This window comes from Silene latifolia, chromosome 9 (genome assembly GCF_048544455.1).
Source record: "Silene latifolia isolate original U9 population chromosome 9, ASM4854445v1, whole genome shotgun sequence".
In the NCBI taxonomy this organism is placed as follows: domain Eukaryota; kingdom Viridiplantae; phylum Streptophyta; class Magnoliopsida; order Caryophyllales; family Caryophyllaceae; genus Silene; species Silene latifolia.
The window spans coordinates 209,875,086-209,901,414 of record NC_133534.1 but is presented as its reverse complement, the minus strand read 5'-3'; the positions used below and the strand labels follow the sequence as shown (position 1 = coordinate 209,901,414).

Sequence of the window (26,329 nt, the reverse complement as noted above, 5' to 3'; positions counted from 1 at the left end):
AAATGCATCAAAAGAAAAGAGGAGTAACAAAAATAGACTCCTAAAGCTTCAAAAATAAGCACCCTCCCTACAAATGGGGTAGCTTTGAAAATGTTCAAAAAAGAAATGCAAGAAAAATTTGAAAATTTGTCAAGTGTTGAAAATGCCAAACATCAAAAGAAATGGCAAAAATAAAGTGTTCTCAAATGTCAAATGCCAGAATAAATTGGGGGGAAAAACAACAACAAAAAGAAAACTCCCATATGAAACTCAAATACAATTGATCCCTTTTCCATCGTATCCACTTTTGTGCATGGTAGAGAGGGGACGGCCTTCTTCTTTTCTAGGCAAGAAGGGGAATTCCGCAATCCTCCAGTGTTTCTAACACCATAGGGAGTCTACTCTTGACGAAAGCATTTAACGATTGAGGACAAAGGTACCCTAGCTTGACACAACTTGGAGGTGATTTATTGGTATCCTTCTAGGCTTAGTAGTTTAAAGAAACCATATCTATAATGGAGTGTGTACCCTTGAATTGCTTCCCCTTTGGATAATTTCCGCCACATAGATGAGGAAAGTGGCTATTCTTTTATAGATGCATCCATTACTTGATTTTATGTGCTTTAATGCTTGGATGTGTCGCCATTTTGGCAAGACCCACCTTGTCTTGCAAGAAGGCATCCTACCTCATGGTTGTCTTGTATTGAGGTTAAGGGGAGGAGTTAGACCCGCTAATTGTCTCATATCGGTTATATTAGTAGGATAGTTTAAATAAGAGTCCTAGTTTTTGTCACTTCTTTACTCGGGACGAGCAAAGGTTTGGTTTGGGGATATTTGATGTGACCAATATTTGAGCATATTTAGTGCCCGAATTAGCCTCGTTCCTATGTTTTTTAGTGCATAATTGGGTCATTTACTATCTTTAGTCCTTTGTTTTGCATATTCTTTGAGGTTTTGTTTCCTTGGTAGGAGAGGAGTGCAAACCTTGCATTTTAATGGCAAAAATGGAGTTAAATTGATTGATTCTAATGACCAAGCATCAAAGTGAAGACAAGACTAGAAGGCCTTTATAAATAATGGGCAATGATGAAGACGATCCTTGCATCTCCGACACGATCTTTGAGGATTGTTGGAAGAAGAAAAGAAGAAAAAGCTTGTTGAACTAGAATCCGGTCGCCGTAGCCTCGGGACGCTCGTTCAACCTCCACAATCCAAGCGCCCCTCTAGCCAGTCCGCTCGTCCAACACCTCCACAATCCGAGTGTCCCACCTTCCAGTCCGCTCGTCCAACCCCCACAATCCGCTCGTCCCGACCCCTTGGCCGCTCGGATTGTCATCCAGTACAGCACGCCTTCTCCTTGTTCTACTCGGGATGAGCATATTTCTGAAAGACTAGCAAAAAGGAGACTCGCATCTTTCTTCGAGAGCAGCATTTCCTCAACTTTTCTTAAGGATCTTAATAGTCATTTAAGCCCTTAGTAACCCTAATTTATGTACCTAATCATCACTATAAATACCCCATTGTACTAATTAGATTGACATGAATTCTTAATATTATTTAATCTTGTAATCAACTTTTAATTAGGTATTAATGCAAATCTCATTTCCTTAATTTCTCTATTGTTCATCATTTATTTTGGGTAATTGAAGATTATTTGGGGTTTATTTTGGAGGATTGACAACCTTCCAATCATTCATCAAGCACTTCTATTATTCTTTGCTTATTATTTTGGAATCATCATTAGGTATAATTCTCTTAATCCATTTTTAATTATTGTTAATCATCTTCATTTATTCATCATGTTTTGCTTTGTTAATATGATTGACAACCTTGTTAGCATGTTAAACTTGATAATGAGTGAGTAGTTTCCTTAACTAGGGTTAATGGGGAATTAGGGAAAACCAACATGGGGGTTGACTCATGCTTAATCTAAAATGCTTTCATAATTAATTTGCTTGCTTGTTGTGATTTTGACTTATGCACATGTTATGTTTGATGAAATGCGAGCCTATGAATCCTTGCATTTTTTACCCATCACTTATCTTTTCAATGAGACTTGTAAGACATAAACCAACTCGAGTCTCATTAGACCATGCATATTGTTGGATAGGGAGGATTAAGTCGACTTGTAGGTGTTGTACAATCTAATCAATTCGGCTCCGGGACCCAATCCTTCCTAGGGATTGTAAAATATACACTAACTCGATCCCATCACAACAATAATTGCTTGCATCTAGTTGAAAACATGTTCGTATGATCAAATCCCATGAATCCCCTATGAACCCATGACACCCTAGTGCTTTTAATCAATTGTTTACATCTCATCTTAATCATCTTGCTTGTTCATTTACATTGTTATTTAGTTTAGTGATCTTCTTATCTCAACCCAAATTGTGACACCCTTAGACACCACTACTTGCAATCGAAAATCCTACATCAATACCCGTCCCTTGGGATCCGACCTTTACTTACCTCTTTACTAATAATAGAGTAGTTTGTGAAGTTATAAATATTGTTTTGGTCTAGGTGCTCCTAACGACAAGTAACCGAAAAATATAGTCTGACCAGATGTGCACATTAAGGGACAGGGTTATCGCTCGTTGATGAGCTGGATTTCGGTGGGGATTGGCTGCAGTCCCCCACTGGCGGTGTGGGCTACCTGTTGCGATGGGTAGTCTGGCAGGGCTACACACCTCGGTGTGTAGTCGGTTACTGTGTGAGATCGGGAGAACGGGGATGGAGGATGATCAGCTGATTGCTTTATACACTTGTCTTACTTTTATTATTCAGTAATTGACACCGTTGTTGTTTTATAAAACCTGTGGTAATCTATTCGGGAGTGGTGAGCAGGATGTGACAGGTGATGCAGATGTTTAGCTATGGGACAGTCTTGGGGAGTCACCACTTCGAGTCTAGCTTCCGCTGTTACGAGTTTAGCTGTCTTGATTTCAGTTGTATTGAGGCCCTTGTACTTTTATTTGGAGTTGGTCTGAGACAATGTAATCGCTAACTCTTTATACTTTAATAAATGTTGTTTGGAATTGGTAACTTTGATATACTAACCTCGGGAAACCGAGATGGTAACAGCCTTTCATGTTAGGGTAGTCTTTGGTAAGGTACCTTGGTATAAGGGGTTGTTACAAAGTGGTATCAGAGCCGCGATTCCGGCACCTAAAACTAATGAACCTAATGAACTTAGGGTGTCTAAATAAAATGAACCCGGGGAGAGTTATTTGGAGCTACCGCAAGGACCTGGGAGACGTCCCGAAGTCGCAGTATGACCCTCACAATCGTAAGCCGATCACCAGGGGGAAATTGTTGTGTGTCAAGTTAATGTATGTGTGTGGTACTTGAAACTTGAATGGTTGGATAATGCGGTATGAGAAGTGGTATGTGGAAACATGTGAAAAGCATGGCGAGATTTACTGACTTGGATTTTAGTATGGAATATGTTGGCATGTTAAGTGTTTATTATGTGGCTTTCAAAAGGGTAGTGGTACATGCGTATATGATCATGATGATGTTAATGTTTGATTGTTGGTAGTAGCATGTGATTAAGGTCATGCGTCTATATATATGAATGTCGTGTTTAATTTTTATGTGGGTATGACAAAAGTTCATCTATGTACTGGTTTCTTGAAGTATTGGGTCGTTATTGTTTGTTTTATGCATGTTTAAGTTGTTTTGTTAAGAAAAAATTGATTTGTATGAAAACCGATTTTGGAAGGGTTGTCTTAAAACTGTCATAAGTCGAGTTCTATAAATGATATAGCTGTGTTTCTAATTGGAGTTTATAGCTTGTCCTTTTACGATTATAACGATAGGTCACACACCCTGAATGACCAAGTAACGAGTGAGATATGATTGTTTTACGAAAACTGGATGTTGTTGAGAACTGTGCCGATACTCGACCGAGTAGTCCCTACTCGGTCGTGTATCTTTCATACTCAACCGAGTATTCCATATTCGGACGAGTAATCTTTCTGTGATAAGTCTGTTCAGCTTCTGGAGTCGTGAACTCGGCCGAGTAGTCTCATTACTCGACCGAGTATCCTGTACTCGACCTAGTATGCCATGTACTCGACCGAGTACCTTAGTGGACAGTCATTTTGAGTCGATGGCTATGTTCTTACATTGTTTTAAGTCGTAGGGTATGTACACATGTATTTTTTGGGTCTTAAAGCGTTCTTTTATATATGTGACGGTCTTGATACGTAAGTTACCGGATGTTATGATATGGAGAATGTCGGCTTATGAGGGACATGTGTTGGATAAGGAAGACATGTGTTAATGTGGTTGTGAGGGATAGTGGAAAAAGGAAAGGGAAGATTGATGAGCAAATCGAGGCAAGGAGCATGTTTTGTGAGATATGTTGAGTGATATAGTCGTGTGTTGAGTAATATAAAAGTAAGTGTATATGGGCAAGAGTGATGTACGTTTAAGGAAGCGTGAGAATGAAAGATTGCGATGAGGGATGCAAATAGTGGCAAATTGGGATGTGTAAGGATTTATTGTAACACCCCGCCCTTTCCTTATATTTTAAATAAACTTTTAAGTAATTTTTTATTAAATAATTATTATTTAAAGCTTATTTTCATAAAATATCGTAACGGTAATAATAGTGTAGATTTTTAATAATATTATTCTCCGTCTCGAGTTATAGTAGACTTGGGACGAAAATTCTAGTGGATACCGACTCATTTTGAGTTATTGGGCTTAACTTGACTCATGGGCCTTTTTCCCCCTCTTTTCTCTACACAAAACCTCAACTAAACCCTCACAACTTCATCTCCCTCACTTGTAATTTCTGAAATTTCCCAACAACCACCCCACCATTGTTGAACCTTCACTTACTAACCCTAAAACCACCATATCTCACTCAATTCTTCACCAATCTCGTTCCTTTTCGCGCCATTCGCTTCCTTTTCTCATTTCCCTTCTTTCTAAGGGAGAACTTGGACAACCCGGAGGAGGATAGCTACATCATTGACGAGTCTTTAGAAGATTGAAGTGCAAAAAGGTAACGGTGATGGGTTACTCGACTTTTATGTTAAAATTGTGTGGTTTTATGTAGTTATAATCTCATATGAATGTTAAAAGTTGTATCTTTCATGATTGGTGCTAATTTGGATGTTGAATATCATGCTTGTTTGCAATTCTCACATGTTTGGATGAAAATCTCATGCTACATCTCTTGAATCCGAAATTATCCATTCACATGCTCAAATATGTTGTTTTTCCGAGTTAGAATCATGCTAGGATACGTAAACAATTGATGGGAAACGATTTTTGTTGGTTTCAAATGGTTTGGAAGTGTTTTGCATAGAATCCGCGTGTTTGTAGTCCCAGTAGGGTGACCGTGCAATGGCTCTCTTGACCACTGGGAGATCCCCGTAAATTTTGAGCATATTTTAGCAAGGTCAGTAGTCCCAGTAGGGTGACCGGCCTCTTGACCACCGGGAGTTTCTGTAAGTTTTGGACAAATTTTAGTATGTCTGTAGTCCCAGTAGGGTGACCGTGGCGGCAGGCTCTTGACCTACTGGGAGTACACCGAGGATTTTAGGTGATTTTGAGTTTTGGGCGTATTCCCAGTAGGGTGACTGGCAGCGGGTGACCTACTGGGAGTACATCAAGGTTTTATGAGTTTTGAAATTTGGATGTAGTCCCAGTAGGGTGATCGGTGGCGGTCTCTTGACCATGGGAGTGCACTTGTAAGTTTTATTAAATTTCGATTTTGGCATGTTGTCCCAGCCGGTGGCCCGGCGGCCGGTACACCACCCGGCTGGGAGTCCCCTGCTTGTTCTATTTCACTTGCGACTTCTAATAATGATTGAGCTATGCATGCATCTTCTTTCCTATCGATAATTGGTTACTTAAAGACTCATTAATGTTATGATCATGCACAATGGTTATGGTTCTTGTTCGGACCCGAGTGTGACGTTTTACATTGTGAGACTACTCGACATTCCCTATTTATTTGCCCTCGGACATTGGGTCACGGTTAGGTGCCATTGTTTCCGAGTTGGGCTATTTTTCCTTCCGCCTTTTTCGGACCGGGGGTCACGGTTAGGTGACAAGGTTCCGCTTGAGGTTACTCGAGTTCGGGCACGGTTAGGTGTACCATATTTCGAGTCTTGGATACGATTTGGTATCGTTTGTCGAATCGGGTGTCGTCCATCCCGAGAGTCTGGCCAGGTTTAGACTAGGACCGTATTATGATCGTCGTCCTACCAAGAGGTTGGAGTCTAGAGGGTTGTCTTGTTTGAGTCTATACTTTGTAATTGTCTTACATTTGAGTCGGGTTGATATGTGACAGTTTGACCTAATAATTCTTCTCTCATTGTGCTTTACCATTCCTATTTTCTTGTGCCCACTAACCATGATTTTCTTAATACCGTAAGTATTTACTCTTATGCTTGTTTGCTTAATTAAATTTTTAATTACTTGCATTTTGACATATTGTGGCTGGGAGAACCCTGAGTTACTCCCCACAGACTGTGGCTTTCATATTTATTATGAATGACAGGTTTGTGATGAAGCTTAAGTGGGGAAGACCGTGTGAGCTAGCGAGTTCTTACCTCGGACCTTATTTAGTTATCACTTGATAGACTCACCTACTTTTGAACTTATGTTAATTCGTGGGATATCTTTTCCCCAATAAATAGACTTGTGTTGTAAACTTAAATTTAACTAACTAAACTTATTTATCGTGTTGGTGATGCCTCGCGTTGGACTTCATTAGAAGCCTTAAAAGTTTTAAAAATCTCGTGTTTCCGCCACGATTTACTAGTTACTTTTAGTTACCTCAACGAGGGGTGTCACATTTATGGAGGGAGACAGTTAGGATTGTGTTGCTTAAGGATATATGTAATGAAAGGTCGTTGTAGAGGGATGAAAAAGAGGGGAATATAGTGAACTTAGATGGAGCTATCTCGCGACGTGGATTTTAAATGGTGTCTGAGTTTGGGAGTTTGAATTATCAAGAGGTGAGCCTAGTGTATAATTCTTTGGGCTATTAACGGTATGAGGTGAATTTTTGGTTTTCTAGGGATGCGAAAGGCAGATACAACTAACTAAAGGGTAACCGTTAGTTGTGGGGACTTGATGGCGACAAGTGTGAGTGAGTAGTATGATGAGAGAGGATCAGTGATAAAGAAGAATGAGAAGATATTTATATGAATTAATGGAACTTGAGTTGTGGAGAAAAAAGAAGGTAATCGGATTACTAAAGAGTTAGGTAGAAGAAGGAAGGAGATGAATTATTAATTGGTATCATTGAGTGAAAAGGGGGAGAGAGGGATGGAAGTAAGCTAGGAAAACGTTCACCGGAGTTAAGGAGCATGAAAGTAGGAAATCATGGGAATGTACGATAGCCTCATTAGAGGGTGTGAGTTAAAGGTTATATAGGTGAACATGACGACATGTTAGCCGCGAGTTTCAAGGTATTAAGGGAATTAAGAAACTTGTAGAGTGTTTGCACGATCTGAGATTTTGGTGGAGAGTTAGGTGACGACACGATAAAGGATAGAATTGGGAATACTCTTGAGGTAATTTTTGTTGGTGGATTTGATATTCGTTATTGGGATGACAACCAAAAAGATAAAACGATTGTTACATTAAGAAGTGAGAGTAAGGGAGTAGTCACATGAGCAATGGTGGTATTGTGGTGTTATCACTAGTGGTTAAGGGTGATGATAAATAGGAAAGATAGTCATTATAAAGAGGTTAATTTTTGTAGAGGCCTGCTAGGTATGTATGGGTGTGAGGAAGTATAAGATGTGGATAGATGAGGTGTCCGCTCGTAGTTGGGTACTAATGACATGTTACGTTCGCCAAGTGGTGATAATTGGGTGTATGAGAGGATATGTTATGAAGGGCACCCGAGTTAAGTCCGGATAAGAGATATTCATTATCAAGTGGTAACTTACATAATCAGGATTGACTAGTTACATTTGATTATTGGTCCATGATATGTGTAAATGTTTGTGTGAGGTTCTGACCTCAAGAGTCATGGTCTGGATAATATTCAGAAGGTTGGTATCTGTGATTCCGTTTATTATGTTGCGTCGTGATCTAGTAGAGCGGTTTTAACAAGTCTTCTGGTCAAGGAAGTGGTACTCATTCAGTGTTATGAGATTGTAAAAGTTGTGATGGCTATCGATATGATTGTTGTGCCTCGAGTGGCGATCTGGGCACGGTAATTCATGTTGTGATACGAGTATTTTGGTGTTGTCATAGATTGCTGTTTGTTTACTGCATGCTATTTCCTATCAGTGTCGGTCGGGGCATATAGACCGTTGTTTTGTTTCCCGATGTTTCTTACCAGTGTCGGCATGGGAGTGAGAAGAGAGTATGATATGAAAGAGAGTTGGGTGTGGTTCTGTTGTTGTCATGGTATAGTAATATTCTGTTAATGGGACACAGTTGTGAGAGGTTGTTGGAGTACTTTTGATCTTGTTTTAGATAAGGCGTTGGTGAACATAGTTGTGGCATGAGAATTGTGGAACATGTGTGGTATGAACTGGAAACTACAGGTGGTTTAGCACCTTTTCTTGGGACAGTGAGTACCGAGTTTTGGGACTTAGTATCATGTCAAGTTAAGGGTGAGTTTTGTGGAAATAAAAGAGATGAACTTGAGAAGCTAATGTGAGTATGTGTACTATTTTGTGGATTGTGAGCTAAGATCGTGGAGATGAGTGTATAAGTATATAGAAGTATGTTGTTTTGCGGTAATGTGGAAGAGATGGAGTGGTGGTTATACTGAGGATTTTATGTTATATGTTATGTGAGTACAGAATAATTGGAGGCACGAGAACTATGATAGAAAGAGAGCCCTGGATATAGGAATGGTTGTAGGTCTTGAGGTTATAGTGGGTGATCGTTGACATGCGATGGTAATGAGGTTTATAGGAGGTATAGCAAAGGACCTAGTATTAGTGAGTTACGAGGACGTAACATGTATCTTAAGAGGAGTAGGATTCGACAAAGAGAGTTTGATGGTTGTACATGTTATAGTATAATTGGAAGTTTGAGTGTTGGTGTAGAGTAAAGGATGGATTTGTGTTGGGGTTGATTTAATTATAGGTAATGGCAGTGCTTGTAGTAGTATGATGTTTACGAGTGTGAGTAAACTTCGAGGACGAAGTTCGTTTTAAGGGTGGTAGAATATAACATTCCGTCTTGATTGTTGATCTTGTCCGGTGGATTGTCTTGGTAATTGAGGGTGCTAGTGAGCGTTATGGAAGTAAGACAGTGTTGGCAACACTTATGTTGTGGGTATCCGATAGTATTATGGAGTTAGTATTGGGAATCTATGCTATAGTTGAGACGATATCGTGAGCCATGTTGTGGAAGGAAGCGTGGTTGGTGGAGTAAGTGTTAGGTGTCCATGTTTTATAGGCTGGGTTGGAACTTCGGGGAAGAAGTTCTTTTTAAGGGGGGGAGACTGTAATACTACGGTTTTCCTAAGCTGGTACTCGGCCGAGTATGGCCTACTCGATCGAGTAAAGGGTGTCGTGTATCCTGGGTTGGCAAGTTTACACTTTCGTCTTTTGTGAAATACTCGACCGAGTGGAGGGTACTCGGCCGAGTATACTCTATACTCGACCTAGTATCCGCTCTGACGTGTGTTATTTTCCGTGGTTGGTTAATGTGATTAGAGATTATATAAATTAAGTTGACAGTTTCTAAATCATTTTTACCAAAACCTAACGATGTTAATCTCTCTCTCTCTCTAATTACCCTAATCACTCTCAAGGCTAATTGGTCGATCGCAACTCTACACTTTCGTCTTTTGTCTCGATTTCGTTTGTGAGTCTCTGGTGCTTTGTAATCAGTTAATAGATTGTCTTTAGGGTTTTGCCCTAATTATTGTTTTGGGTTAATTTGGGGATTGTTGATTATAATTGTTGTAGGTGACGATGTGGTATTTGTTATGCATATTGTATGATTGATTGCAACATAGCATATTGTGAAAAGGTAGGGTTTTCCTACTCAGTTGTGCTTAATTAATTTGAGATGTTGTAATTGTACTGTGTATGATTGTTGTCTGCTGATCATCGGAGTGTTGGTGTGGTGGTTATGATGATGTTGTGATGGTTGTGGTGGAGTCACTTGCGGGAGTGGCTTCACACCTTAGTTCACCCTCTGTGGAACCCGCCACGGGAGGGGATGTGCACATTAAGGGACAGGGTTATCGCTGATGAGCGGGATTTCGGTGGGGATTGGTTGTGGTCCCCCACTGGCGGCGTGGACTACTTGTTACGATGGTAGTCTTGCAGGGCTACACACCTTGGTGTGTAGTTGGTTACTGTGTGAGATCGGGAGACCGGGGATGGAGGATCAGCTGATTGCTTTATACACTTGTCTTACTTTGATTATTCAGTAACTGACCCCGTTGTTGTTTTATAAAACCTGTGGTGATTCATTCGGGGGGTGGTGAGCAGGATGTGACAGGTGATGCAGATGTTTAGCTATGGGACAGTCTTGGGTAGTCACCACTTCGAGTTTAGCTGATGTGAATACGGAGCGGAAGATTTACTGGTGAATTCAAGTGAGGCGAGAGATCCAAATGCACTAGGTGCAACCCGACCAAATCGTGTCACTTGATGCGTTTTGAGCGAAGGGGAAGACTTTTTTGTTTGTTTTGTGTTTTCTCTTGTGCCAGAATGAAAGGGATATTTGTTTCGATTTCTTATGAAGAGATCGAACCAATGGGATATTTGTATCGCTAGACCTATAACGATAACAATGGGGGAATTATTCGAAAACGCGTCAAGTAATCCAACTCAAACTTCGGCGCACGTTCTTAGTTAAAGGCAAGACTCAATCTCGTCGATCTTTAAAAAGATTGAAACAACAAGTTTCTCTCTCTAGAAGGGGTTTTTCTTAAACTTTTGATGATTATAAATGAGGGAGGATTGGTCCTTATATAGTACAAAAAGCCTTGGCCTCCAAGATTGCATTTAATGCGGTTTTGTGAGTTCTAGGACAATTGAAGCATAGAACTCATAAACTAGACCAAATTTTCAACCCTTATTCAAACTAGTTGAAAAATATTAAAAACTAAGTTGGAATTCCTCTCCCTTTTCTTGATGCCGCCGACCTCATGCCTCCACATGGTCTTCATGCCGGTTTCCATGAGTCTCGGGTCTTGATTGCACATATTCATTCTCTTTAAGTGAGCCAATCCAATTTTTATGTGTAAATAATGAATTACTTGGGCATGATTGCACTTGGTCTTCTAAATTGAGCACAACCTCTTCTATGGGGTCGATATTCATGCTCAAGGACTTCATACGGCTGCCCCACCCGTGGCTGTTGCTCCGTCCATCCTCGTTTTGCGTGCTTGCTTCAACTTGTCAACCCGTAATTTATTAGTCAATACATTTTATTCCGGGATTATTTTAATTTAATTTTATCCGTAATTCCCGTCAGTTTTATTAAAATTTTCACCCCCTCTTTCCACGCATCAACACTCTCCTCTTCAAGAAGAATCGACCCGATTCTTGGAAATACTTGATGCCACCGGGATCAAAAACAAATCTTGAAGTTTGATTCAACTTGATTAAGCACATGAAGCTATTTGCGGACACCGTTGATCTCTTCTTCAACTCATCATCTTCAATATAGTCTTCATGTTTATCCATCTCTAGTGATTTGAATTTGTAATGAGTATTGTAAATTAAAACCATTTGGTGCCATCTGTGCTTGTGCCTTACTTTCTTGCGATTTCCTCCCCACCACCTTCCATGCACAATTCTACCAAAATCCAAATAATGGTTGCTCGAAACAACAAGATCATCATGAGCTTCCATGAAAATTGACTTCAATAAGAAATTAGACTTCCCACCATGTAGCTTCTCATCAATGTATTTATCAATTGGTGATTGATACGGTTCTTTAACTTGAGAATCGAAATTAATGTGATTGCCTCCCGGTCGGACCTCCACCCATTTGGCATGTCTCGGATTCAACTTCTGCTGCCTGTTAATGACTTCAACGATTCATGATCCGAATGTAGTATGAAGTGATTCAGACGGAGATAATGACTCCAATGATTAAGAGATTTCACGATCGCATATAATTCTTTGTCGTACGTAGAGTAGTTGAGTCTAGCACTACCCAGCTTCTCGGAAAAGTATGTGATGAGTCTCTTTCCTTGTACCAACACGACACCAATTCCAACACCGCTTGCGTCACACTCCACCTCAAATGGTTGGGTAAAATCTGGAAGCGCCAACAATGGTGCCTCGCAAAACTTTTGAATTATCGTCTCGAAGGCCCTTTGAGCGGCCGCGGTCCATACGAATGCCCCTTTCTTTAAACACTCGGTGATGGGACTAGTGATGGTACTAAACTCCCGAATAAACCTTCGATAAAACGAAGCAAGTCCATGAAATGACCGGACTTCCGTGATGGACTTAGGGGTAGGCCACGACTTGATTGCCTCAATTTTGGTTTGATCAACCGAAACCCCGTCTTTAGATACCATATAGTCGAGAAAGATGACACTCTCGACCCACAACGACAACTTCTCCTTCTTTCCGTAGAGTTTCTGCCCTCGAAGAGTGTCGAACACCTCTCGAAGGTGTATGAAATGTTCTTCCTCAGTTCGACTGTACCCCAAAATTTCATCCAAATAGACGACAACAAATCTGCTTAAAAAAGGTTTGAGTAGCTTGTTCATGAGTCGCATAAAAGTACTCTGAGCATTGGTTAATCCGAATTGCATGTCGGTCCACTTGTATAAGCCATGTCTAGTCTTGAACGCGGTTTTCCACTCGTCCCCTTCTCTCATTCGTATTTGGTGATAACCACTCCTCAAGTCAATCTTAGAAAAGATCTCGAACCCATGTAACTCATCAAGCATGCCGTCAAGCCTTGGGATAGGAAAATGATACTTGATAGTTATGTTGTTCATGGCTCCACTATCAATGCATTTTCGCCACGTCCCATCCTTCTTTGGAACAAGTAGCATAGGTACGGCACAAGGACTTATCCTCCCGCGTAAATAGCCTCGTTCCATCAACTTCTCGATTTGTCGTTGCAATTCCTTTGTCTCCATTGGATTTCATCTCTAGGCGGCTTTGCTTGGTAAGGGAGCTCTGGGTAGGAGATCGATTTGGTGTTCAATCCCTCGAATAGGTGGTAAACCAGCGGGTAGTTCCTCGGGGAGAACATCCTTGAATACCTCATCCGAGATTGGCATAAGATTAAGATTATCTTGATTTGTATCATCATAACTTGTATGATCACTTTCTTGTACGTGAGTTTCATCATAAACTTCTTCAAATTGTTCATCAAAAACAATTGGTAGTTTTGGATCAAATAAAGAAGTACCTTTTGTATGAGGTTCATCCTCAAATGAAAATAAGTCATCTTCAATCATATATTTAATTTGATCATCATCACTTAATGGTTCCATTATGATAATCTCGTCCTCTTCTCTTTCTTCGAAATTGAACACATCACCCAATCGTTCCTCCTCATCAAACAAATCATCCCGACAAGCAACATCGTCTCTCAAGGTAATCAATTGTTTATTTGGACACGTGCTTTGATAGTGCCCAAACCCCGAACACTTTAAACATCATACTTTGGAGAGACTTGTTTCCTTATAAGCGGGCGTTCTTGCCGTGGAACTAGGGGTGGCAGCCGACTTGGGTTCGCCAACACTACTCGTCGGACTCCCTTTCGATCCTCCCTCGTTCATCCAATTCCGTCTACTCTCACCATAAATTGTCGGCAATTTAGCTTTTCCTTGTGCTTTAACCTTTAGACACAAGTTGTACAAAGCTTCGAAATCAGCATAGGATTGTAATTCAACCGAGTTGGCTATATTACGATTTAATCCACGAAGAAATCGAGTCATCTTTAATTCTTCACTCTCTTCCAACTTTCTCATCAGAGTGAGGTTATCAAACTCATCGATGTATTCAGAGACACTAAGCCTCCCTTGGTTGAGATAGGCGATCTTACGATAAGTCATAAGCTTATAAGTTGCTGGAACATATCTCTTGCGCAATTTGAGTTTATGAGAAACCCAAGATGGTAATTTCTTTTTTCCAGCGCGAGCAGGCCTTGCTTTCAAACTCTCGTACCATAGTGAAACCCCTCTACTAAGTGTTCGAATAGCGTACTTGCAGCATTTCGCGTCATCCAGACCTTTGAAATCAAACATTTTTCGATTTTCCATTCCCATTTGAGGTAGTACTCGGGACCCGTACCTCCTGTGAACTCGGGTAGTTCACTTACCTTGAACTCGTCAATGCCTCGTTCATGTCTAGGCTGCCACTTGGGATCGGATTCTTACAATTTCTTCAAGGCCCTTTGAAGACTCTTAAGAAAATTGGGATTTTCGAAGTTCATGTTGTTAATAAATTTTTAGGTTTTCGAATCTTCCTTTTTTTTATGAACAGTACTGTGAACAGTACCGGCGTGAACAATGATTTTTTTTTCTTTTTTTTTTTCTAGAACATTCTCTAGAGATGAGTGATCAAAATCGATTAACCCTTGAACGACCTGTTCAAGTTTAACCTTTGAACTCCAATCGCAATCAAAAATTCAATCTATCAACTTGGCTTTGACAAGCCTAGGACCGTCTAGATTTTGGGAAATCAAGAGTCGAAGCTCTGATACCACTTGATGTGAATATAGAGAGAAAGATTTAATGGTGAATTCAAGTGAGGCGAGAGATCCGAATGCACTAGGTGCAACCCGACCAGATCGTGTCACTTGATGCGTTTTGGACGAAGCGGAAGACTTTTTTTGTTTGTTTTGTGTTTTCTCTTGTGCAAGAATGAAAGGGATATTTGTTTCGATCTCTTCATAAGAAATCGAAACAAATATCCCTTTCATTCTTGCACAAGAGAAAACACAAAACAAACAAAAAAAGTCTTCCGCTTCGCCCAAAACGCATCAAGTGACACGATCTGGTCGGGTTGCACCTAGTGAATTGGGATCTCTCGCCTCACTTGAATTCACCATTAAATCTTCCGCTCCGTATTCACATCACTAGCTTCCGCTGTTACGAGTTTAACTGTCTTTATTTCGGTTGTATTGAGGTCCTTGCACTTTTATTTGGAGTTGGTCTGAGACAATGTAATCGCTAACTCTTTATACTTTAATAAATGTTGTTTGGAATTGGTAACTTTGATATACTAACATCGGGAAACCGAGCTGGTAACAGCCTTTCATGCTAGGGTAGTCCTTGGTAAGGTACCTTGGTATTAGGGGGTGTTACATGATGATCAAGTACAATAATCATGCTATCCAAAACATAGGATAGAACAAATCATGATTTCAAATGCATGATAGTGACAAGACAACTCGAAGACCCGCGAAATGGCTCGCGCCTCTTCGAGTAGCCTATATGGCCACGTCGCTCAAAACGAACACAACCATACAATATACTATAAACACCCCTCAAATGCCACCATTTGAATGTACGCGAGTGTCCGCCCCCTCATTTCTCCCTTAAAATTCTAGACTCGACTTCTTAAGTCACAAACCGACACGTATTTTCGACCTACCGATTGAAAATACGAGCCATACACATTTTTTGGTAACGTCATCGTGCGTTAAATCACTTAACCGACCATTTTGACCAACTACACAATCACTAAATAAAACAACACTCTTTACATTGCTAAAACGGTTTTCAACCAAGTTTTCAGAGCTAACAAGTTTTTACACTTTCGTCGAATTCTCGCCAACAACCTAGCATGTAAGTATGAGGGTGTAATTAATCCTCTTCTTTCATGTCATTTTATCTATTTTTATGACCTTAACATGCTAAAACATGCATAATATGGTCCAACATACGGATCGAATGAGACAAAATCGAGTTTTGATCTTAAACAGAAGCCCCTAGTCAAAACTAGGTGGCTCGCGCCTATACTGGCTGTCGAGGTCAGAACTCAAACTTGTTTGAGTTCATTCTTTCCATTTTCATTTCATTTTAAAATCGGTTTTTACCGTTTCAAATCATTTTTATGATAAATCTTTTTAACCATAAAATATGTTCACCCTTGGTTCTTTATACCATAACGGTTTAATCCGTGTTTCGGTGATAATATTTGGTTAACTACATTTTAAAGGGTATTTTAAAACCTTTTATTCATTTGTTTACATTTTCAAAGCAATCATATTAGTCATACATGCATGATCATCCTTGGTTCTACATACCATGTCGGTTTAATCCGAGTACGATGATATACATTGACTAATTACAAAACAATTAACTATTCATTTCAACCTTGCAAAATCGAACCCGACATCGTATATTATCAAACACAATGATGATTATTTAAGTATGGTTCTTCATATTGGCACAAAAGCGGTGTAAACGACCTTTTCAACAAAGACGGGTTCTAATACCCTTTTACAAACAATTTCATAAACATGTTCAGCAACCAGGAGATACCCCTTTGGATCGTCTGCTGCCTCGCTCCTAAACAGCCCCCTGATTTCCATTTTTCAAATCTGGGCAGGTCCTTTACATCGCCCTAAGACTCGCGCCTTAATAGGCTGTCTGATGCTGATCCTGTTTCCTTTCCAACACTCGTCTAAGACGATCCCGACTTCGGTTAACCCGAATACAGCACATATCAGATCGACAAGTCCACATTTTGCTTTGTATTTGCAAAACGCCTTTCTATGACTAATGGATCACGTTATGCACCATTAAACCTAACTCGGTAAATGGATGTTTAATTTCCATCTCGCATGCAAACAAACACTAAATCCAACTTGACATCAATTACTTGCTATTTGGATAAACAACCGACATAGTAAACTTCACATGTTAAGTTTAAACTTGTGGATGCGCATTCATGCATTTACCCATTTTATCAGCTTTTGCATTCAACCAACCAAGATCGATCACTAGAGGCCGCTACCACGAGCGGAATTGGGGGTCCGATTAAAGGGCTTCCCAATACTTACCTTCACCTCTTACTCAGAAACTTTGGCTAGTGGACGACCTTATCCAGGGCGTACGTGAGTCATTCTAGAGATAGAATGTTAAAGAAGGATGACTACTTATCTTTAGTACCTATATTAAACACCGCTTTTTACCTTGGTTGACCTAGGTATAAAGAGGATTCGAACGATTTCTAAGCATCCCACAATTGCTTGGTGGCGAATCCGAACATCTCTAACATCGTTTCGAGACCTTTGCCGGGACGAAACTGACCGATCTAAAACGACCCGGTCGAAAGCATTTAATATGCCACCGAGCGTGTCTTTCCGACCGCCGCATGTCCGATCCACATATTGGCTTGGCGTTGCGGGTGGCCTATGTCCACAGATACCACTTATGATATGAAATTGTGCGGAAGCGGTTTCAAAGAATAAGGAATAATAATGAAAAAGGGATATTTGCTTCGAAATGTGTCTAGAAATCGAAATAATGGGATATTTGCTCGGGTTACACCTATAACTCGAACAATGATGAACTATAATCAAGACCTATTGATTATAACTCGGGTTAATGCTTGAAAACGCGTCAAACAATAACAATTTTGGAACGAACTCGTTGTACCAATGTTTACAACTGTAAACGAAAAACTCACTGTTTTTATTCAATAACTCAATCTTTGATATCTAAAACAGTACAATTGACTCCCTATTTATACTAATACACCGACTTGGTAAACAAGCCAAAACCAACTTAAAACACGCTGAAACTTCCTAAACTCGACTTTCCTAAAGCTAATACAATTGCCCTATATTTCTTATTCGATAATTAGTAAATAAAAAAAATAACCAGCTGCAATTTTAAATTGCTTATTCCTAAACGATAATACTTCTAATACTAATAAATATTAAGTGAGATGACGACATTAACTATTTGACTCCGAGCTGAACTTGAGCTAGTCTACGTCCTCGTTTTGCGTGAGCTACCATCTTCAACCTTATCTCCATTTTGCCATCATCATTTTTGGATCAAATTTACAATACTAAAATTATTTAACTACATTCTCAACAGACACTCTAGATAACGAGTTCTCTAGTACTCTCTCAATCAGCTGTTTGCTAGTCATTTGACAATAGTGGTGTTACACTCAAAAATATTGAAGTCTAAGCCATCATAGGGTAACTTATACGCCTGTAAACGGTGCACTGATATTGCAGCTTCTATCTGCATCTGAAGTAAGTAATACACATACAACTTGATGTTAGAATAAGACAAAATAAATACATACTAGCTCTGTTTTTACCAGGGAGATAAGTGATGTGAACATTATTTACGCACATTCAGTCCCCTAATTGAGCCTATTTTGCATACTAATGTAACATTCCATAGCCATTTTATCCGTCAAATGCTTCCTATTTTGCTTTCCTATCGCTGTGTGCTTGATTTGTAGGAAAGGAGACAATTAGGCGGAAATTCCCATCTCTTGAGCTCATTTGGAAGGACATTGACGATCTTGGTTGAACGAGTATTGAAGGAAAGGCAAGAACTAAGGACTAATCTCTTAAGAATGAGAAGTAAATGAAGAAAAGGATTCTGAAGAAGAATCCAAGCGGCCAAGGAGACAAGACGCTCGTCCAAGAAGCCATGAATCCGAGCGTCCAAGCCTTGAAGACGCTCGTCCACCCCTTCAACAATCCGAGCGGATTCTCCTCCTGGACGAACGGATCGCGGCGTCCTCAGCAAATATGCCCATCTCTCCAAAAGACTAGCGATTCCCTACTTAGAACTTACAAATGTTAATTACTAGTTTAGCCTTAGTTAACCTCATGAAGCATTACTATAAAAACCCCATTTTGATGATAATCAAAGGGGGCTTCCACATTAGAAAACTCTCTTAGATTTCATTAGGAGTAGATTAGAATAGATTACTCTTTACTCTTTCCATAAATCACACATTAATCTCTCCTTAATTATTGTTCAAGTTTATTAATTTTGGGTAATTGAAGATTATTGGGTTATTATTGGAGGATTGACAACCCTTCATCAATCAATCAAGTTCTCTTCCTTTATTCTTTGCTTTATTATTTGGATCATCTCAAGTTTGGTATAATTCCTTTACTCTTTACTCTTTATTGTTCATTTCTTCATTCTATTATCATGCTTATACTTGTTGTGATGATTGACACTATTAATAACATGTTTATTATGATAATAAGTGAGTAGTCTGTTAACTAGGATTAGTGGGTAATTAGGGGAAACCAACATGGGATTAATCATGCTTAATCTAATATATTTTCATAATTAAATTGCTTACTTGTTGTGATCTCAACTCACTACTACATTTAGATTCTATAGCAACACTTTGCTATTGTTGCATAATGTCATATAAATGTTGCAATAGAGTTTATGCAACACTTAATCAAGTGCTACATCAGGTCTTGTTGCATTAGGTCATTGCAACGCTTAATGCAACACTTTTTAATCTGAAGCAACACTTTTGAAAAGTGTTGCATTGGTCATGTTTATGCAACGGTTTTTCAATTGCAAAGGCAACATTTTTTATCTTCTAATGCAACATTTCTTATGTAAAAAAAGCAACACTTCCTAAACTAATGCAATACTTTTCATGTTGATAAGCAACACTTTTATGAAATTAATGCAACATTTTTATTAGAGAGTCTACTCTGGTTACGTCCCAAAACAACACTTATAATAAACAAATGTAACACTAATTTATTCAAAAACAACACTTAATAAAGTGCAACGACATAAGGACTTGTAAGGCACGCAACAATTGTAATTCTCTCTAATTGTGCATTCAATTGATTCAATCTCAAAAATATATGTCAATTACATTTCAAAAAAGGATCAAAAGTAGAACTTCGATCGCAAATGTTCAATTATTTAACTAAAACAAATATAACAAACTTTTAAATAGAACAAATAATAATTCTTAACGACTATTTCAAAGCTACTAATTATAAGTCTTCATTCTTGTATTGTGAGCATATATATATATGTTGCCAACCGGACAAAAAATCAACCCGTCATCATTGTTAATACCTCAAATGCACCCTGTAACATAAAAATTAGAACATTATTAGATTTGAGGATTCAAAGGCTCAATAGGCATAGATGATACGTCACACTTAATTATCACGAAATAATAAATAATGCATTAAAGAATAACTAATTAACAAGGACGTGCAGAAAATAGAGTACATGATTGTACACAAGGTGTAGCCTATGTGATACGTTTGAGTTTGATCTGCAAAGGTAGACCTGTCCAGCCATAATAATCACACCAAAGACTCAGAGACCCTCTGTTCTCGAGATGACTTACAGCAGCCTGTTACTCTTCCGAGAGGAGTATCCATATCAACACCATTGCTTTTGACATAATATTATTTTATTTTACTGATTGAATGACAATGAAGCATCAAGAGTGTTATACTGAGTAAATACTTAGCAGCAGTTTGAAACATTTCAGCAGTGTTCATCATTAAATTTAGGGTTTACCACTAATAGTAAAGCTGTTCAGAAAACAAGATAACCATGCCATTGCTGTTCAACAAATTTAATAATAAACCATGTACCAAAAGGTCCATAAAAGCATAAAAAAGATCGGCTTATGATTCAAATGCATAGCATAAATATATGATAGACATCACGCTCATAGCTTCCACGCGTAACTTGTTACCAGGCCCGTTGTGAATACTGTTTAACTCTAATAATTCTGCATCATAAGTTCCAATCATAGCAGCCCTATTGACTACTCTATCTACCTACAGAATTTACTCTAACTACCTACTCTGCCTCATGCTACTAATAAGGTTTATCAATGGTGTGAATGGTTCAGAGGTACACAAGCATGCACCAGCATAGGTGACCTGGTAAAACAGTGCCTGGAATGGGTGGGTTAGTTGTGCCAAAAATCAGTTTATGGGATGACAATATGCACTAGAAGCTCTGAATACGAATGACAAATGACAAACTGATCAAGTATGACATGGATATTGAGGATAGATGCTACTTTTGTGGGCAAGCTGAGGAATGTATATCTCACATCTAGTTTGAGTGTGCTTATAACAAGAGAGTTGTTCAGTGCGTGCCTGAACCAGGAAACTAACTGGAGATTCCCTGTGAGCAAACTAACTGGAGATTCCCTGTGAGCAAACTAACTGCTAGAAATGATTTAGCACATCTAGGGATAGGGAGCTAAATGGTGATCAGAGGACTGCAGCTCACTAATTTAACATAAAATTCACAGACAACACAGATACATGCTAAGCGTAAGGGTATTTCCCACACAGGGCACATATTCAAGCCTTAGAGATGATTCTGCATCAACTACTAACTGTCCACACAGGGTATTTTCAACAACAATTTAAGAAAGCAAAACAACAACACCTACTGCAGCCAGCAGAACGCACTTTTCGAAAAATAAATTAAAATTACAGGAGAAAATTAGAGACAAAAAGAATGAACAATGAAGGAATATATATACCTCATGTTAAGTACTCCTTGACAACATCTGGAGGTAGTCTTCTAATTATCTTTGTCAGTATTTGGTCTCTCATTAACTCTCTTTCATTTTCAATATCTTTTTGCATGCTTTTTAACTCCGCCTTCTTCTTGAGATGTTCTGCTTCATGTTCTTTGATTCGTTTACTCATTTCGCAGTCCATGTCTTTTCGCCAATCTTCACGTAGAGTAGTTTTCAACGACTCCAAAACCTCCACTGGAACCACATAAGAGGGTTGTGTACCATTCACCTCCTTTAACTTTTTATTAGACACACCCCTGCCAAATAATCTATGACGACCGTCATATTCCTTGCCCATGACATGCAAAAAGGGGTCTGTTGGGCATTCTCCATCATCAGGTACATAATTTTTCATGTTTGCCTATAATTAGACTTTCACTCGTCAAAAAAATTTTGAATGCATCAGAATAATTATAATGAGCCAACCAGAAAATTAATTAACTTACTATCTTTCCTTCTGTATCATCATACGACTCTTTATACTTTTTTCCAATTTTTCTTGCACGAGTATGCTCAAACAATTTAGCAAGAGAAGGTGGCTCTTTGTCTGGATTTTCATTTTTCTGTAAAATGAGGAATAGCATAATATATACTTCAGTAAAAATGATCTATCTATAGTTCATAGCTGATGACATCCATTTAAATTACCAGTTCCTCTCGTATAATTGCAAAACGTTTTGGCCCAGCCGTGTGCATATTTTTCCTAGCCAACCGACGATCACGGTTACGAGAGCATCGTTGCTGCACATTAGATAAATGCATAGAAATAGTGAACCACACTTGCGTAATTAAAGACGATTTATATATATATATATACAGCCAAAAACATTATGAGTTATAAATTCAAGTATAAGGAGATGAATATCACCTTCTCAGACTTTTTTTTCCATGTGGCAAGTAATTTTAGAAAGTCCTCATCAGGAACTAGTTTAGATCTATTTCGCCACCTACTTTTATCATCTTTATAGCGGTAGAAATGCTTTCTCTTGAAACGACATTTGTGGACTCTCCATGCATCTCTAACAGTCTTCATTACCCAGTCTTTACCTTCATCTGGTACTATATATTTTCCCTGCATAGAATATAACGGTTTTGTACAATTTTGAAAAATAAAATAATGAAGGCGCTACTGAATTCAAGTAAGCTATAATTAAAAGGAGGCATACCAAGATATAATCCCACAGTTTATCTTTGTTAGGGACTTTCCGCCAAGAGTCAAAGACTAAGGGTACATAGTCATAATCCCGAGCTAATGTACCTAAAAAACGAGAAAATTCAACTACAATGTCATGCTTCTCCAATATGGGACCAATTGGTTGCCCAAACTCATTTAGAATGATGGCCACCCTTTTCTCCAACGGTCGCGTGTGTACATGGTGTAACATTGTTGGTCCTCTTGTACCGCCTTCCGAGATAGCTACAAGCAGTATATAATTAAATATCCATATAATATACAAAATATATTTATATATGTAATATAAAAAAAAATACAAGAAATAAACTAATATTAATTTACCATCTAGTTCAAGATCTTGAATATCCAAGTTTATTTCCTCACTCTCATCTTCAGGATATTCCTCTTCCAAGCTATGTGTCTCGCCTTCAGTACTACTATCAGTTAATGGATCTCCTCCAAAACATGCTGCTATAAGTTCATCTCGTTCGGCTTGAGATGAATTTTCGTAGTGAACTGCATTTTTTTAATAAGTTGAATGAAAAAACTAAATAGAGTAGGTGAAGGCTGGATATCTTACCCTACACATTATGATATGGTACAGTTACCTCCCATCGTATCTCCCTGAGTAGGCGAAGGCTGGATATAAGTTTCATGCGTCTTTGAGCCAATGTTTAAGTCTTCTCTGGTAGGGGTGAAATGTGATGATTGACCAAAATCAGTACTCATTTCTTTTTCTTTTTGCATCTGGTTTCTCATCAAGATCATGTCAGCCATAGTCATGTTTCTCCTCACATTGATTTCCCCTGTCTGATCTTTGTCAAGGTGTTGTCGGAGCTCGAACCGTTGTTGGTTTTTGTTAGCTTGACATTGATTTCTCAATCTAGTCACTGGCCCAGGTGGTATATATTGTGCACGTTGCCGACTACCAGACTGAGAAACCTGCATATACATTAGTGTTATGAACAAATCAGTGTTGCTGATTAGAGAAACAAATTGAATAAAAAAATTGAACAGATAAGACAAAAAAAAAAGTACAGATCAGACAAAAATTATGAACAAATCAGTGTTGCTGATTAGAGAAAAAAATGTACAGATCAGACAAAAATTGAACAGATAAGAGAAAAAAAAAATGTACTGTACAGATCAGAGAAACCTGCATATTCAGATCAGAGAAAAACAGAGAAACCTTTTTATGACGAACTTCGGCATTTACATGATCATCATCCTCAGACTCAGTGTTGCTAGGAACATAATTCAGATCTTCTTTGTCAGAATGATTTGTTCTTCCTAATTTGATTTGTTTTCCTCTTTTGTTCTTGCTACTTTCAACCAGACTTTTTGACGACTGTACAATATTCTGTATCCCCAACTCTTCCATCCTTGCCTGATTTTGTGCAATTTTTTCAATGCGAACTCTCTCATATTCATTCAAGCATCATTTCATACTTCAATTGCAGTAATGTTAACATCAGAACAAAAAAAAAATTCAGATAAAAGATCTAATTCATTATAAATGAAATTTAGTTAGATCAAATTCAGGCAAAAGATCAAAAAAACCCCGACAGAAATGTAAGATAAAAGATAAAAAATATTCAGACAAACAATTCAGGCATAATAATCATCAATGAAAGACACTACAAATGTATAAAAAAATTTCTCTTGTCACTACTCATTAGTCCTCATCATTATGTTCTTCCTTAGCTTGCATCTAGTCCCATAATGTGTCATCATTGTCATCACTGTCATTATTTAAATCACACAAATTATTAGTGTTGACCAATACAATATTTGCATCAACAACCGTAGGATCTATATCTTCTCTTGACAATCTGATATTCTCTTCAGGTTCCACATGCCGAGAATGCATTATAAGGTCATTATTAGGTTCTGCAATTTAAATGTCATAATCAAATATGTCTCTTGGAACCTTAGTCATGACATATTGCAACCCATCTACGATTGGATCTGCCACATAAAATACTTGATGCACTTGGGATGGCATGATAAACGGATCATCCACTAAACAGTATTTGTTCACATTAACACAAGTAATCCCATATTCATCTTTCTCCACTTGATTCCACTCACAACAAAACAACACAAGAGTAAACTTAGACCAATATTTCAGCTCAATAATTTCTAGAATTGCACCATAATAGGTAACATCCCCATCAACATGATTTTTGTCTTTAGAGCGCTAGCAAAACTTGAAGTTAAAGCAGAGAGGGCTTCATCATTGGGACCATTTTGTACGTTAGTGTCACCTTCAAAACAACTTCTAAATCTATCGTCTAACAATGTATTGGTATTGTCATTGGAATTTTCTTCTTCATCAAGGGTTTCAACTATGGTTTCAGTTGATAAAGGATCCTCTCCATGAAAAGTCCAAACATAATAATCCTCAACAAAACCAAATGCTTTTAAATGATCATACACCTCATGTCTTCGTAACCAATATCGGTTTAAACACCTCTTACATGGACATCTTATTTGACTCCCATGAGCAGCCTTAGAAAATGACACATTCAGGAACTCAATGACTCCATTTTCAAACTCAGGCAAACGTCTAGCTATATACATCTAACTTCTATCATTCCTCATCCTCTAAATTCTGAATTAAATAAGCACAAATTATAAATTTAACAATGTAATTACTCGACAAAGTTGACTGTAATTGAAACAGACTCATTCCTACTTTAATTTCGTCTGGTGATATCGGGAATCCGTAAAAATGATAGAACAGGTAGTTTATTAGAATAGGCTAGTTTATTAGAATAGGGTATTTGTCTATATTTTAAGGAACTCTGATTTATGGATATTTGTCTCTATTTTAAGGAACTCTGTCACTGCAGTCATGTACTTTCATTTCTCGTGATTACTTTCAATTTTTGTTCATCTTTCAAACTCATGCTATGTGCTCAAGTACAAAGTATCACATAATATTTCAATCCCTGTTCCACTGTAAACATGTCTAATAAACTACCTTATTCTAATAAACTACCATATTCTAATAAACTACCCTAAATCACTCAACAAAGAACAGCATCAATCATATCAACAACAACAACATCAATCATATAAACATTGAAATTCAATAAAAACACAAAATTGACAGGAATGAAAATAGTTAATTAGATGCAGAAAACAATAGTCGACAGCAACAATTCAAAACTCATACACAAAATTTGAACAATATCGAAAAAACAACTTAAAAATGATAAAAACAATTGAAATAGGAGTATCATACCTTTCGATAAATCCCAATCAGAAAATGACTTCAATCCAAATAATATGACTTCACCGGGTTTCGACAGAATCCAATCAAAGTTGAGATTGAGTGAAGAAGAGACGGTGGAATTGAACGAATGAATGAGAAAGGAAAAGAGATCGACGGTCAAATGAATAAAGAATGAATGAATTGAGGCGGTGATGGATTACTGTAACATTGACATTGAATGAATGAATGTGTGAGTTGGCGCCGCAAAATTTTGTTTTTTAATTTTTAATTTTTCATTTCACAATACTTAAGCGGTAAAACAAAAAAGTTAAAAAATTTTAGGGTATATATTACTTATGTGACAAAAGTGTTGCTCAAGTGTTGCTACAAAATGCAACATTTGTATAAGACCGTTGCATTTACGGTACTACATTGCAACACTAATCTCAAAGTGATGCCTTATATAAGTAAAAGCAACATTTTTAATTA

General features: G+C 38.2%; 1 long non-coding RNA gene across 1 annotated transcript; it reads right to left on the bottom strand.

Annotated features, from left to right (window-relative positions):
- Positions 1-22,152: 22,152 nt before the first annotated feature.
- LOC141598479 (uncharacterized) lies at positions 22,153-22,721 on the bottom strand. The gene is made up of 3 exons (XR_012523542.1): positions 22,613-22,721; positions 22,315-22,518; positions 22,153-22,187 (listed from the first exon to the last, which is right to left on the bottom strand). It is a non-coding gene; the product is annotated as an uncharacterized LOC141598479 (long non-coding RNA).
- Between the last annotated feature and the right edge of the window lie 3,608 nt (positions 22,722-26,329).